This window comes from Petaurus breviceps, unplaced genomic scaffold (assembly GCF_028583685.1).
Source record: "Petaurus breviceps papuanus isolate PSGF00001 unplaced genomic scaffold, PetGlider_PUasm1.0 37, whole genome shotgun sequence".
NCBI lineage: Eukaryota > Metazoa > Chordata > Mammalia > Diprotodontia > Petauridae > Petaurus > Petaurus breviceps.
The window spans coordinates 86,042,842-86,055,043 of NW_027186296.1; positions in this window are offsets into that span (position 1 = coordinate 86,042,842).

The following is a 12,202-nucleotide window of genomic DNA, read 5'->3' on the forward strand; positions in this document are numbered from 1 at the left end:
CATTTGAGGAAGCAGCAAAGGCTGCATCCATCTCAGGATTGCTATTAGGTCACCTGTGCTTAGAGAATGAAACACAAACCAGAAAAGGCAGTTGTGTCCTTGAGATCCAGTCTCAGGTTCACATGGGCAAATGCACGTGGATTCTCTGTTATGTGCATATATAGCCAACAAGAAAGGACAGACATCTCTCCTTACCTGAATCCACTGGGAAGTCCACAGGAGGATTGTCAGCATCCCAATCCAAATGTTCAGAACAGCCATCAGGGAATGGAGATTCTTTTCAAGAAGAAACCTACTAAGTGCAAAACTCTATAATGGCAACCAGAGGCAACAGTCAGGAGCAAATGGTGAAGCATGTGTGCGTGGTCCCTTCTCCCCCAGAAGGAGCCAGGGACAAGCCCATCTTCCCAGTCTAGCAGATTGGGAGGGTTCCCTATGTAACGATCACTCCTCCATCATACTTATGTGTGTACATGTTTTTTTTCCCCTCTGATAGAATGTAAGGTCTATAAAGGAAAGGACTGTTTTGATTGATTCATGGTTTTGTTTATTCTATTTAGCTCAAGTCAGAACCACCTTGGCACTTACATAATTTTCAGTCTTTATTCAAAACATTTCACTGCTCACTGGTTTTCAATAAGCTTAAATCTATCTCAAACTTAGGGCCTATTTGACTATTGGCATAAACCTAGAACCTGACAGATTTCCACACATAAGTTCTAGCATGAATAATATTTAACAGAACTAGAAGTTTCCTTCAAACAATTTGTAAGATTTCTTTTCTTTTTTCCTCTATGACTTGGTAGGTGATTGGGAGACTCCCAGTTGTCTGTGCTCACACTTTTATGTCCTAACTACTGAGGTGGGTGCATGTTTTGTACATTTTTGGACAGAACAGAAAGATATGTTCTCTGAATACATGATCAGTATTGCAAAGTCAACATGAAAGCTCTGTCTCTCATTCAAAGCCTAGAACTATTGCCATTTGGTTATTTATTGGGTAGTTGAAGTTTGTTTGGAACATTTGGTTTGGATGGTGTGTGTGTGTGTGCACACACATGTGCACATGCATGTACACATGTGCCTTAGGCCTTTGAAGTATTCCACTCTGATTTGGTTGGCACAATGAAATCAGTTGAGCTGAGAGTACATAGTGTTTCATCTGTCAGGCAGGCAGGTTGCTGTTCTTTAGACTTCTTTACCATCCACCTTCACTACTACATGGTCCTTAGTCCCTTCTCTCCTCCCACTCTCCAGCAACCAAATAATTAAACGTTAGTTCATTATTTTCTGTTAAGAGACAATGAGTGAACCATGGCTGAATCCATTAACAATTTCTGGAGCACCAGTGATTGTGAGCACTGATTCATTTCATTACCTAGATAGCTTGGAAGAAGCAAATAGGCTGACAAAATCAATCCTAGATAGGACTGGCTATCCATATCTGTAAGAGGGAAACCATGATCATCTTGAGCCTGAACCTTAGATTTTGGAGGAGCAGACTTCAAACTGTCTGGAGAAAGCATAAGTAGGATACCATGGATTCAAATCCTTCAGGGGTATTCACTGGGGAGGGATGGGAAGCTCTTGAAGATGAATTTTGAAGACAGAAAGAGAAATAATTCTGGTGAGGAGTAAAAAAGGAACTTATGTGAAGAGACTCAGGGGGAATCTTACCAAACAAACTTTTTTAAAAAGCTATATTAGGAGAAAGAAGGTCAAAGAGGACTAGGACTGTTGCTTAGAGTGGATAGGACACTGCCCATACGCTGTGGAGAAAACGAAGAGCCGCTCATGTTTTATTTTTCTGTGCTTTCTGTGCCAATAGTAATAATAGCCAATATTGAAGGTTTGCAATGCTGTAAGGTGTACAAAGCACTTTACATAGAGAGGAATGATGAATGGACAGAAAAGAACAGACCAATGGCAGGCAGTTCGATGTCCAAGTCAAGGCAGGAGATAGATCATAAAAGAGCATCTAATTACCCTTGATGAGTTCAAATCACCTGTCCAGATCAATTACATTTTGAGGTATAAAAGAATAAGCAGGGGGTGATGCTTAGCTTTTACTAGTGATATTTGGAAGATTATGGAGAGAAGGAGAGAGAGAGTTGCTGCAGGATCAGGGGAGGCCAAATGTTCCAAATTTTCACAGAAAGTTGAGGATGTAGTCTGCAAACTAGAGTTTGAAGAATTTCTCTTCAGTTACCAGTCTTGATGATTTCTTAGGATTTGTCCAGGGTCAAGATTCTATGATTCCACCAAAAGTATAGATTTTGGGCATTTTGGGGGACAACTATTTATTGGCCCTTGAAAAAGTAACTGGTAGTTAGGAGGAAGTCATGTTCTTCCTTTCAAGGTCCAGTTCAACTTCTTCTTTCTTCATGATGTCTATCAACTAGTATTTATTTGTTAGGTATTAATATATTAATATTAAATAATTAAATAATAGGTATTAATATGTTAATAATATTATTGCCTACTATGTGTAAGGTGAGAGGCAGCTAGATGGTGCAGTGGATACTGCACCAGGCCTAGAGTCAGGAAGGCTCATTTTTGTGAATTCAAATCTGACTTCATACACTCACTAGCCATGTAATCCTGGGCAAGTCACTTAACCTTGTTTGTCTTAGTTTTCTCATCTGTAAAATGAACTGGAGAAGGGAATGTCAAACTGTTCCAGTATCTTTGCCAAGAAAACCACCAAATGGGGTCATGAAGACTTGGAGATAACTAAACAACAACAAAAATATGGCAGGCACTTCTTCTTTGAAGCTTTCCTGGTTTATTTTAGTCCATGTGGCTCTTTCCCTTCTCTGAATTTTTGTAACACTTAGAATCTATACCAGAAGTGTCAAACACAGGCTCCACTGGATGCATACTGCTCACAGAATTCCTGACTGCAAGGGAACCGGATTAAAATGCAATTAGGAAATATTTGGCAAAATAAATAAAAATATAATAAAAGTTAGATAACATTATATTTTAAAACTGAGTCGATTTGGGCCTGCAATGGATCTTTATGTATGGTTTAGTTGTCCTGTTTCTATCTGACTTGGATACCACTGGTTTATATCTATCCCTCATTTTTCAATGAATTCATTACCCCATGATATTTCTTGTACCACTGTCACATGCTCATGTGAACATTAAACGGTAATATTTATCATTATATTAAATATGTATTAATGTTTGTTAATAAGTAACATTTATTTAACTTTTAATGTATGTGGAACCTGCCTTCCTAACTAGATCCCAAGACCTTCAGAGGGGCCAGCCAGTTGTACTCCAGCCTATGTTTCTGGCCTTCCCTTCTCTCCCCATCATGTCTGTGGTGTCCTGTCCAATCTCGGATCCTCGCTATTTCATGGAGGTCTCAGCATTTTCCTGTTTCTACACTTGTACTTGTGCTGTTCCCCACACTTTTCCCTCTCATCTGACCCTACCCTTTAGCTCAAAGACAATCTCCCTTCCCCATGTAATTTTTCCTTCCTCTGAACTCCTATATCATACAAAGGTTATATCTTTTATGTCGTTATCTCATGCTGTCTTTTACTATAGTTATTAATGCAGCTGTCATCTCCCCAGTAAATCTATAGTGCTTACCATAGGACAGGTACTCAGGAAATGTTTTAGAACTGTTAAGGTCTGTAGCAATGGCCATTACAGGTACCAGGTCTAGGGTCAGTACATAGTTGGAGAAGCAGTCAATCACCATGATGGTGGGATTCCTGGGTCATAGGAAGGCCTCCTCAAAGCAGAGGAAGGGAGAGCATCATTGCATAAGGCAAGGGAGTATTCTGAAGCCTGAAACCCCCCTTTTTGAGTTTAAGGTTTAGGTTTTCTGTAATATTATGCAATATTAACATAATATTAACTCTGTGTCTTTTCCTCTTCCTAGACTGTAAGTGTCATGAAGATTCTAGGAATGAACCTTTAGCTAAGCTTTTTATGTCTTCAGTGCCAAGTACAAGGCATGGTACACTGCAGGCTCTTAATGTATATTTGTTGAATAGATGAATTAATGACTGTATGAATCTCAGTTAAAAGACAATTTTCCTTGGGGGAGACTTATAGTGTTATACTTGGAGTTCTTTTTTTTTTGCTTTTTTTTGGCGGGCAATTGGGGTTAAGTGACTTGCCCAAGATCACATGGCAAGTTTTTGTGTTAAGTGTCTGATGCCGGATTTGCACTCAGGTCCTCCTGACTCTAGTGCTCTATTCACTGCGCCACCTAGCCGCCCCCAATACTTGGGAGTTCTTTTTTATTTTTATTATTTTTTTTTAAAGCAATCGGGGTTAAGTAACTTGCTCAAGGTTACACGGCCAGTTATTTCTGGGTGTGGTGCTGATTATCTGAGCCCGGATTTGATCCAGGTCATCCCAACACTGGAGCCGGTGCTCTTACTCGCTGAGCCACCTGGCCGTCCCTAAGCAATTGGGGTTAAGTAACTTGCTCCAGGTTACACGGCCAGGTGTTTCTGGGTGGGTGCTAAGTGTCTGAGCCTGGGATTCGATCTCCAGGTCTTCTCAACATTGGAGTCAGTGCTCTTACTCGCTGTGCTACCTGGCTGCCCCTATACTTGGAGTTCTTAATCCTTTTTTGGGTCATGGACACATTTTTGTGTCTTAGACACATTTTGGTAGTTTTGAATAGTGTTTTTAAATGCATAAAATGAAATACATAGGTTTACAAAGGACACAAATTGTACTGAAATACAGGTATCAAGATATTTTCAAAATAGTTCATGAACCCCAGATCAAGAACCTTTGTCTTAAGCTATTCCTTGCCACCTGTGTGTGAATGAAGACTTTGAAAGTAGCATATACTACTGGAGAGCATCAGGTTTGTGAAGGTAACAGTGGTGACAATTTGGGAGAAAACAGAGGAACTCTCAATTTTGTGATGTCACATTTGGCTGACATCACAATTTTGTTGCCATCATAATTTAACTAAAGCAGTGAGAGCCAATCAGTAGTAATTTAATCTCCTGGCATTATCCACTTGGAGATCAAAGTGTAGCAGGGGTGCTGGCTGCAATCAAGTGAATGCAGATTAATGGATGAGATAAACTGTAGAGGTTAAAATCAATCCAGAATCCAAAAATAGGAAATCTTCAGCTACTTTGGTAAGGGAGATGAATTGTACAGATATTCAGAGGCCAGAAGGGAGACTGTGCTAGGGGAAGGAGGCTTAGGAGAAAGAGCCAGCTTGGCTTTTTCTTTCTTTTCATCACTCTTGAGGGAATTTTTTTTCCTGACTTTCTGAGAGTGTGGTGCTAAGAAGGAACCCTGCTCTTTGAAGACTCGAAGGTGCAAACTGAGTACCCTGGCCTTGACCTAGGCAGTCTGAACTGGATATGCTCCTCAGAGTTTTTCGGGGCTGCTGGGCCTGGATCAGTCTGACCTGATTTGGCAAAAAGTGAGAAGGTAAGTGTAAGGTTTCTTGGCTGCTTCTCTTTGCAGAGGCAGAGGAATGGGACCTAGGGACTAGGGAAGGGCCCTGCAAATTCATTCTGTGTCAATAATTTCTCCTGGATTACAAAAGCTTTGACTCCTTGCTAAGTCTAAGGTTCAAATAATGTTTGAGCTGAAAGGGTCATATCTATCCCTTAAACCCAGGGGTTTAACCTCTTGTGTCATGGACCCCTAAACTGATGAATGCCTTTTCACACATAATGCTTTTAAGTGTATGAAATAAAATGCATAGGATTACAAAGAAAACCAATTATATAGAAATGTAATTTTGAAAATATTTTTTAAAAAACAAACTTATAGTTCCTAGGTTAAGAACCTCTGTTTAATCCAATCCCTTTGTTATATAGATGAAAAAATTGCTACCTTCCTCTTTTGAGTCTTCATTTCTCTCTCTCTCTCTCTCTCTCTCTCTCTCTCTCTGCATGCATGTGTGTGTGTGTGTGTGTGTGTGTGTGTGTGTGTGTGTATGTGTGTATCAAAGGGATTGGATTAAGTAGAGGTTCTTAACCTGGGGTGTGTGACCTTGTTTAAAAATTTTTTTGATAACTATATTTTGATATAATTGATTCCTTTTGTAATATTATGCATTTAAAAGGATTATTCTGAAATCTGTGGGATTCACCAGATACTGTTAAGAGTGGTCCATGGCCCAAGAGGCACAGAAAGAAAGCCCATTTGCCTGGATTATAGAGTGCATTAAATGGAGGAATGGGTAAACATCTCAGAAAAATAGACTAGAGCAATGCTGTGAAAACCTTTAAAGGATGCTACGCTACTTCAAACAACATCACATACTCACATACAGAAAAGTGACTTCCTATTGCCACCAGATCAAATATAAATACTCAGCTTGACATTCATAGCTCTTCATGACTGAGCCCCCTTCTACCTTTCCATCTTCTTATTCCTTACTCCCCTACACATAATCTTTGATCCAGTGACACTGGACTCTGCTGTTTCATGACCAAGATACTCCATCTCTTGGTTCCTGCCATTAATTCTGTATTTTAGTCCTACCTACATTATTACTTAGCTGTCCAAACAGTCTTTTTAAAAAGAGCTTTACATATGCCTCACAACAACTGTATAAGGCAAGTATTATACTATTATTATCCTTGTTTGGCATATAAGGAAGAGCAGTTAAGTTATTTGCCCAAGGTCATATAGCTCATAAGCATCAAAGAAAAGATTTGATCCCAGGTCATCCTACTTCTTAGTCCAGGATCCTTTCTCTAAGGCCCTTCTAGGTGTGTAGGGACCTCATTCAATAATCCATCCATCCACCAGCATTTATTACACATTTACAGACGTGGGCAGCTCATTGATAGAGGTACTAAAGAATCAAGAAATGGGGCAGGAGAGAGGAGAAATAGAGTCTAGGGTCCCTTTCTCTGGGAGTTCACAGTTTGCATAAAGCAATTGCAGAACAAATGAGGAATTACAAAGTAAGGTGAGTAGAAACAGAAAAATGCTGCTATGTACATAACGCAGAGCCAAAAAGCAACAGAGGAAGGATGGCTTGTTTAGAGAAACTATCTTGGGGAAGGTATATTTTGAGTCAGGAAAAAGACAGTGTTTGGTTTGGTTTTGTTTGTTGATGTATCCCTTTTCTTCAAGGCCCATATGGAAGAGTAAAGTTGTTGTTGTTGTGTGTGCATGACTTATTTATGGGGTTAATTCCAGATTATTGAACACCTTGATTCAGCCTGGCCATGAACAACCTACCCCTCATCCAGCTATGCTTCCTTAAATGAGTGCTTTGGAGCCAGTCCTCACATTCCCCGTCCCAGAGCATTGAGTGACAGGGATCCCAAGGACACTCCATGGCACCAACCCAGTACTCTTTGTGAAAGCTTTCATCCTGTTCTCAGTAAGAAAACCCATTCCTTGGTTTTGTCCTGTTGCTTGGCCTCCCCTAAGGATATGATGTGGTACAGCTAACTAAAAAAAAAACAAAAAACACTCGGCATGACCTAATATAGCCTGGCATTTAAGCCCCAAACAGAACAAGAATGAGGAGTAGTAATTGAAAACATTAAGAGATATCTACCAATTTTTAGGACAATGTGATGAGTGGTTAATTCCTTTTTTCATCTAGGAAGGCAAGATGGTGACCTGAATGAGGACAGAACTTCCTAGTACCCAGGTAATCCAGGTCTTTTACCTACCCCTACCTTGTATGAGAAAGTACCCAGTAAACAAAGGGCATTTTTATGCTTAGTTTGGACAGGAGAAATGTAGCTTGTTACCTAGTCTGTCTTACAGCTACTTTCTACATGGATCTCTGGGGATGAGTCCCTAATCAACATGTTTTCTAGGGAGTTTGAATTGCCAGGCTGTTGGTGGGGGAGGGAGCTATAGGCAGAGCGCCACAAGAGGTTATAAATTCCATCGCCCTGACCTCTTAGAGTACAGCTTTAGATTTTTTTTCCATGTGAATAAAGTGGTTTGCTTGGGTTTTGACCCTACAAGGAGTCCCTGAGTGACAGACCCATCCTTGGCTCTTTCTGGACCTCCCAGGCCATAGTGAAGCTGTGTATGACCTTAAACATGGGTGGAACTTGGGAAAAGCACAAAGGGGTGTGACTCTTCTTTTTCCTTTCCCCAGTAGGAGACTTTGGTCTCAAGGAAGAGCCAACAAGTGGAAGGACTTTGAAGCTATTTTGATACATAAATTTTTTTTCCTTGGGGGGGAGAGGGGTAGTCAGGGAGAGGAAAGGAAGAAAAGGCAGAGAAAAGAAAACCAGGTTTAAAGATAAGAATAATTTCCCCAGGTGTCCACAGCTACTGTTTTCTAACCTGCTCTATGAGTGGTCTGTTGCCCACTTATTGAAAACCCAGTAATTTTTTCCTTGGTGTGTATTCCCCATGGCTAAAGACCAAACTCATGTTCATTTTCATGGAGAATGAGGGAAGGAAAACAAGCACATTTGGTCTTCAATTTCTAAGGCTTATTGGTTACTGATGAAGTTCAACTTTCTGACTTAGAATACTTAGTAAATGAAAGTATTTCAGGGGAGTCCTAGGTTCTTGAAGTATAAAACTCATGTAATACATACATACATATGTATGTGAATTACATGTGTATATAAAATATAAATATATGTAAAATATAAACATGTGTATATGTAACCTATGAATATATACATGTATGCACACATATGTATGTGTATGCACACATATATGCATACATACATACTGCACATCTTGTCTTCCTTTAATGACATTAGTATGGTACAGTAGGAAAAAAATACTGTTTCTAAAGTCAGAGGACTTGGGTTCAAATATGACCTCTTATGTTTACTGTGTAACCTAGGGCAAGTCAGTTAAACTGCCTGGGCCTCTGTTTCTAAAATGTCACTAACATGGGGGGCTGGATCAGATGGCCTCTGAGGTTCCTTCCAGCTTGAAGTGTGTGATCTTCTCTCCTTATACAGTGGAAGAAGTACTTGATTTGAAATCAGAGGATCAGTGGCCAAATCCCAGCTCTACTACTTATCTGGACGATCTTGGCCAAATGATTTCTCTGTGGCTTAGTTTCCTCATCTGTGTGTAGTGAATTTGCTTTGGTCTTACTTTCCCAGAATGAGGTCTGTGTGCCTCTGCCCTCAGGGTTCCCAGGATATGCTGAGGGTTTGGAGGGGCCTCTTCTCCAAAGTATATCTTAAGCACCTACTAGCTATTTCTCCCATTCTTAGGTGTGATGGAGTAGCATCCTGGTCCTTTTTTACCACTTAATATCAATTAACTTTTACAAAGAGATATTTACTTCAAAGATATACCAAGAACAAAGTACAGTCATTCATCCTTATCCCCCAACACCTCAGGGGACATACTCTTCCCCATCTCAGTCTCTGGGGAGGCTTAAACTTAGCTCAGTTCCTACTTGACAGTGACCCTACAAAGTTCCCATTCAGACTTGGCATGATGTCTGGATGAGTTCTCATTTCAGTTACTGGTGGGTAGGATCCTGAGGATTGTTACCAAATGCCATTTCTTCCTCCTTTGGGCATTGACGCTGAATTGGTTGTAAACCTAGATGAGCCCAGATATTCTCTCTCTTGATATTTTGAGACCCAAAAAACAGGATGCTCCTATCTCCTCACCAAGAATGGAAATGAACTGCTGTAGAGGCCAAGACTGAGATCTATTTCACAGGCCATGTGTGTCAGAAGGAAGAAGGTAGTTAGTATACTATCTCTAGCTAAAGATTGTCAATAAAGGAACTAAACTACTTTAGGAAAGTGAGAGAATTCGGTGACAGGACTAAGCTAAGGCTATCCCAGACCTTTTTGAAGATGCCTCCAGTTCTGCCTATGCAACTAATTAAAAAAAAGTAAACATGTGGTTAGCAGATGGAACTATTTGCAGAATGTCTATCTATACATGTTCAAGTCTCTCAATACTTCCATTACATGTCCTTACAATTAAGCACTCGGATGCACTCTGTGCATGTGCCAGTCCCATGTTTATATATGCAATGGAGGTATCAGACTCCATGATTCCTATGAACCCTTCCAGCTCCAATTCTATTTTCTTATGGTCCTATTTATTTTTGTTCCTTATGTTTCTGCCTTTCACACCCAGGTCTCTCTCTTCTCTTTATTGTCTTTTTCTCTATCTATGACCCTAGCAGACTACCCAGATTTTAAAAATTATTATCCTTCATCAACCAGGAAAACCTCTAACTAGTAAACTGGGTCCTATAATATCACTCCCCACTCAATGATGTTTCTGTCTTGTGCAATCTTTAGGGGATTAATAATCTCCTTTGAGATCTCACTTAGGGATAGGCTACCACAAGTTTGCTATTCTATAGGCCCCTGGAAAATTGCCCAATGTTTGTCCAATTTCATTCCTTTCTAGGGATTGAGGCTAAATGATTCCAGAGCAATAGCAACTAGACACATTTCTCCCATGTTCTTCCTTCTTCAAGCATCATTCAAGATGTCCTGTACTTCCTGAGGGTAGAGGAACAAAAACATTTGGGGCTGGATCAGTACTTTTCATGTTTTGAATTGATCTCTGAACACTTTATTGCCATAATCTGGTAGATCTTCTGGCTTGTGGGATGTTTCTCCAGTTCTTCCTCATCTTCATGAATCATCACTGATTTGAGATGGGAACTGTAGTAGCAAGATGCTGAACTCATTTTCACATGATCCATTTCCATCCTCACCTACAGACTCCATGATGTCATGGCATAGGCTTTGCCCTCAGGGTATAAATACTCATGTGCCATTCAGTGGTTTTCATAATTGACTAATCTGTTTTGACACACAGCTTAGTTTCAGAATCCAGTGGAAAAAAATGAGAGGTCTACCTCCAAATGGGGAGCTTCATACCATTCTGTGGCAGCAGCTCTCCCATTGACAGAGTTATGGTTATTAAAAGGAAAAGAGATAATTGAGATCAAATGGTTGGATGAGTCAAGAGTACTTTGTAGGCTGGATTGGGATGAAGGGTGCAGAGTGGAGACAAAATAGGACTCAGGGAAATCCCTTGGGATGCTGGATGATGCCAGAGAGAGAAACACCATGGACTCAAAGAAGAAATAGGCAGGAAAAATCTTAAGTTAGATGTATGAATTTTTCATTGACATTTCCAAATCTCAAATAAAATTGACTGAAAATCAGTTTACCTTGTATACTCCTCTATTATGTATTCAGTTGAATATATCTCTTAGGTCCTCTTAGTTTTTGCTTACTGGTTTGTTCAGTTTGGACAGGAGGTATAGAAAGAATACAGAAATCTTAGTTAGTGGAATATCTGAGATGTTAGAAGTTTTAATCTCTCTTGCTTTTCTTCTCCATACACCTCCAGAATCTGGAGTGTATGGTCGCTAGTGGACTATTTTGGGAGTTCAGGAAAATTCCAGTGGGATGAAGTACTTTCTAGTCAGGACTTGTTTCCAGTAGGGTGAAGAAGTTGGCTATGCCCATCCCATCTACCTTTCCTTGTTTTTCCATCCACTTCTACCTTTGGCAGGGACCTTCGATACTACCCTGACTCATCAAGCTATGAATTATCTACATAGGTCCTGAGGTGAATCAAAGCCAGAGAATGTCTACCAACAAACAGTTTCTCAACTCCCGTCAATTCAATTCTTCTTCATTGGGTTGTCTGGAAATACCATGGGGCCCTTAATTCCTGAGGAATTTGGATTTCATTCTTTTCAGTCTTTCTAGGAATCACTTGTTTCAACTTTACTCAGGTGGGAACTTACCAAATCAAGCGCTCAAGTTTTCTGCACAAGTACTGCCCCAAGGCACAGCAGAACTTTATAAATAATGGAAACACATCGTAATTGAGATAAAGACAAAAGATACACCAATATGCTACAATGTAGCTCACCAATCTTGAGACTGGAATGAAATAATGATACATGCTTGCCACATTTAGCAACTAACAAAATGATTTTTCTTAGTCATAGCAGGGAAAGGATATTCAGCAAATATACAGTGTTGATTCATGTGAACACAACTTTTCTGCCTATATATTGTCCATAATCACACACTATCAGAAGACTAGGAAACAGGAAACTTCTCAGTGCCCTGGCTCATTTATACTCATGAACAAGAAGCTACATCAGTGTCCCAAGCTTTAATCTCCCGAGCCAATGAATGAAATCTTAAGGACACTTTTAATATCTTTCAAGGCAAAACAAATCTACATTGTATGGATTAGGGCCTTGGAAAAAGCTAGTTCTTAGGAAAAGCTTAGC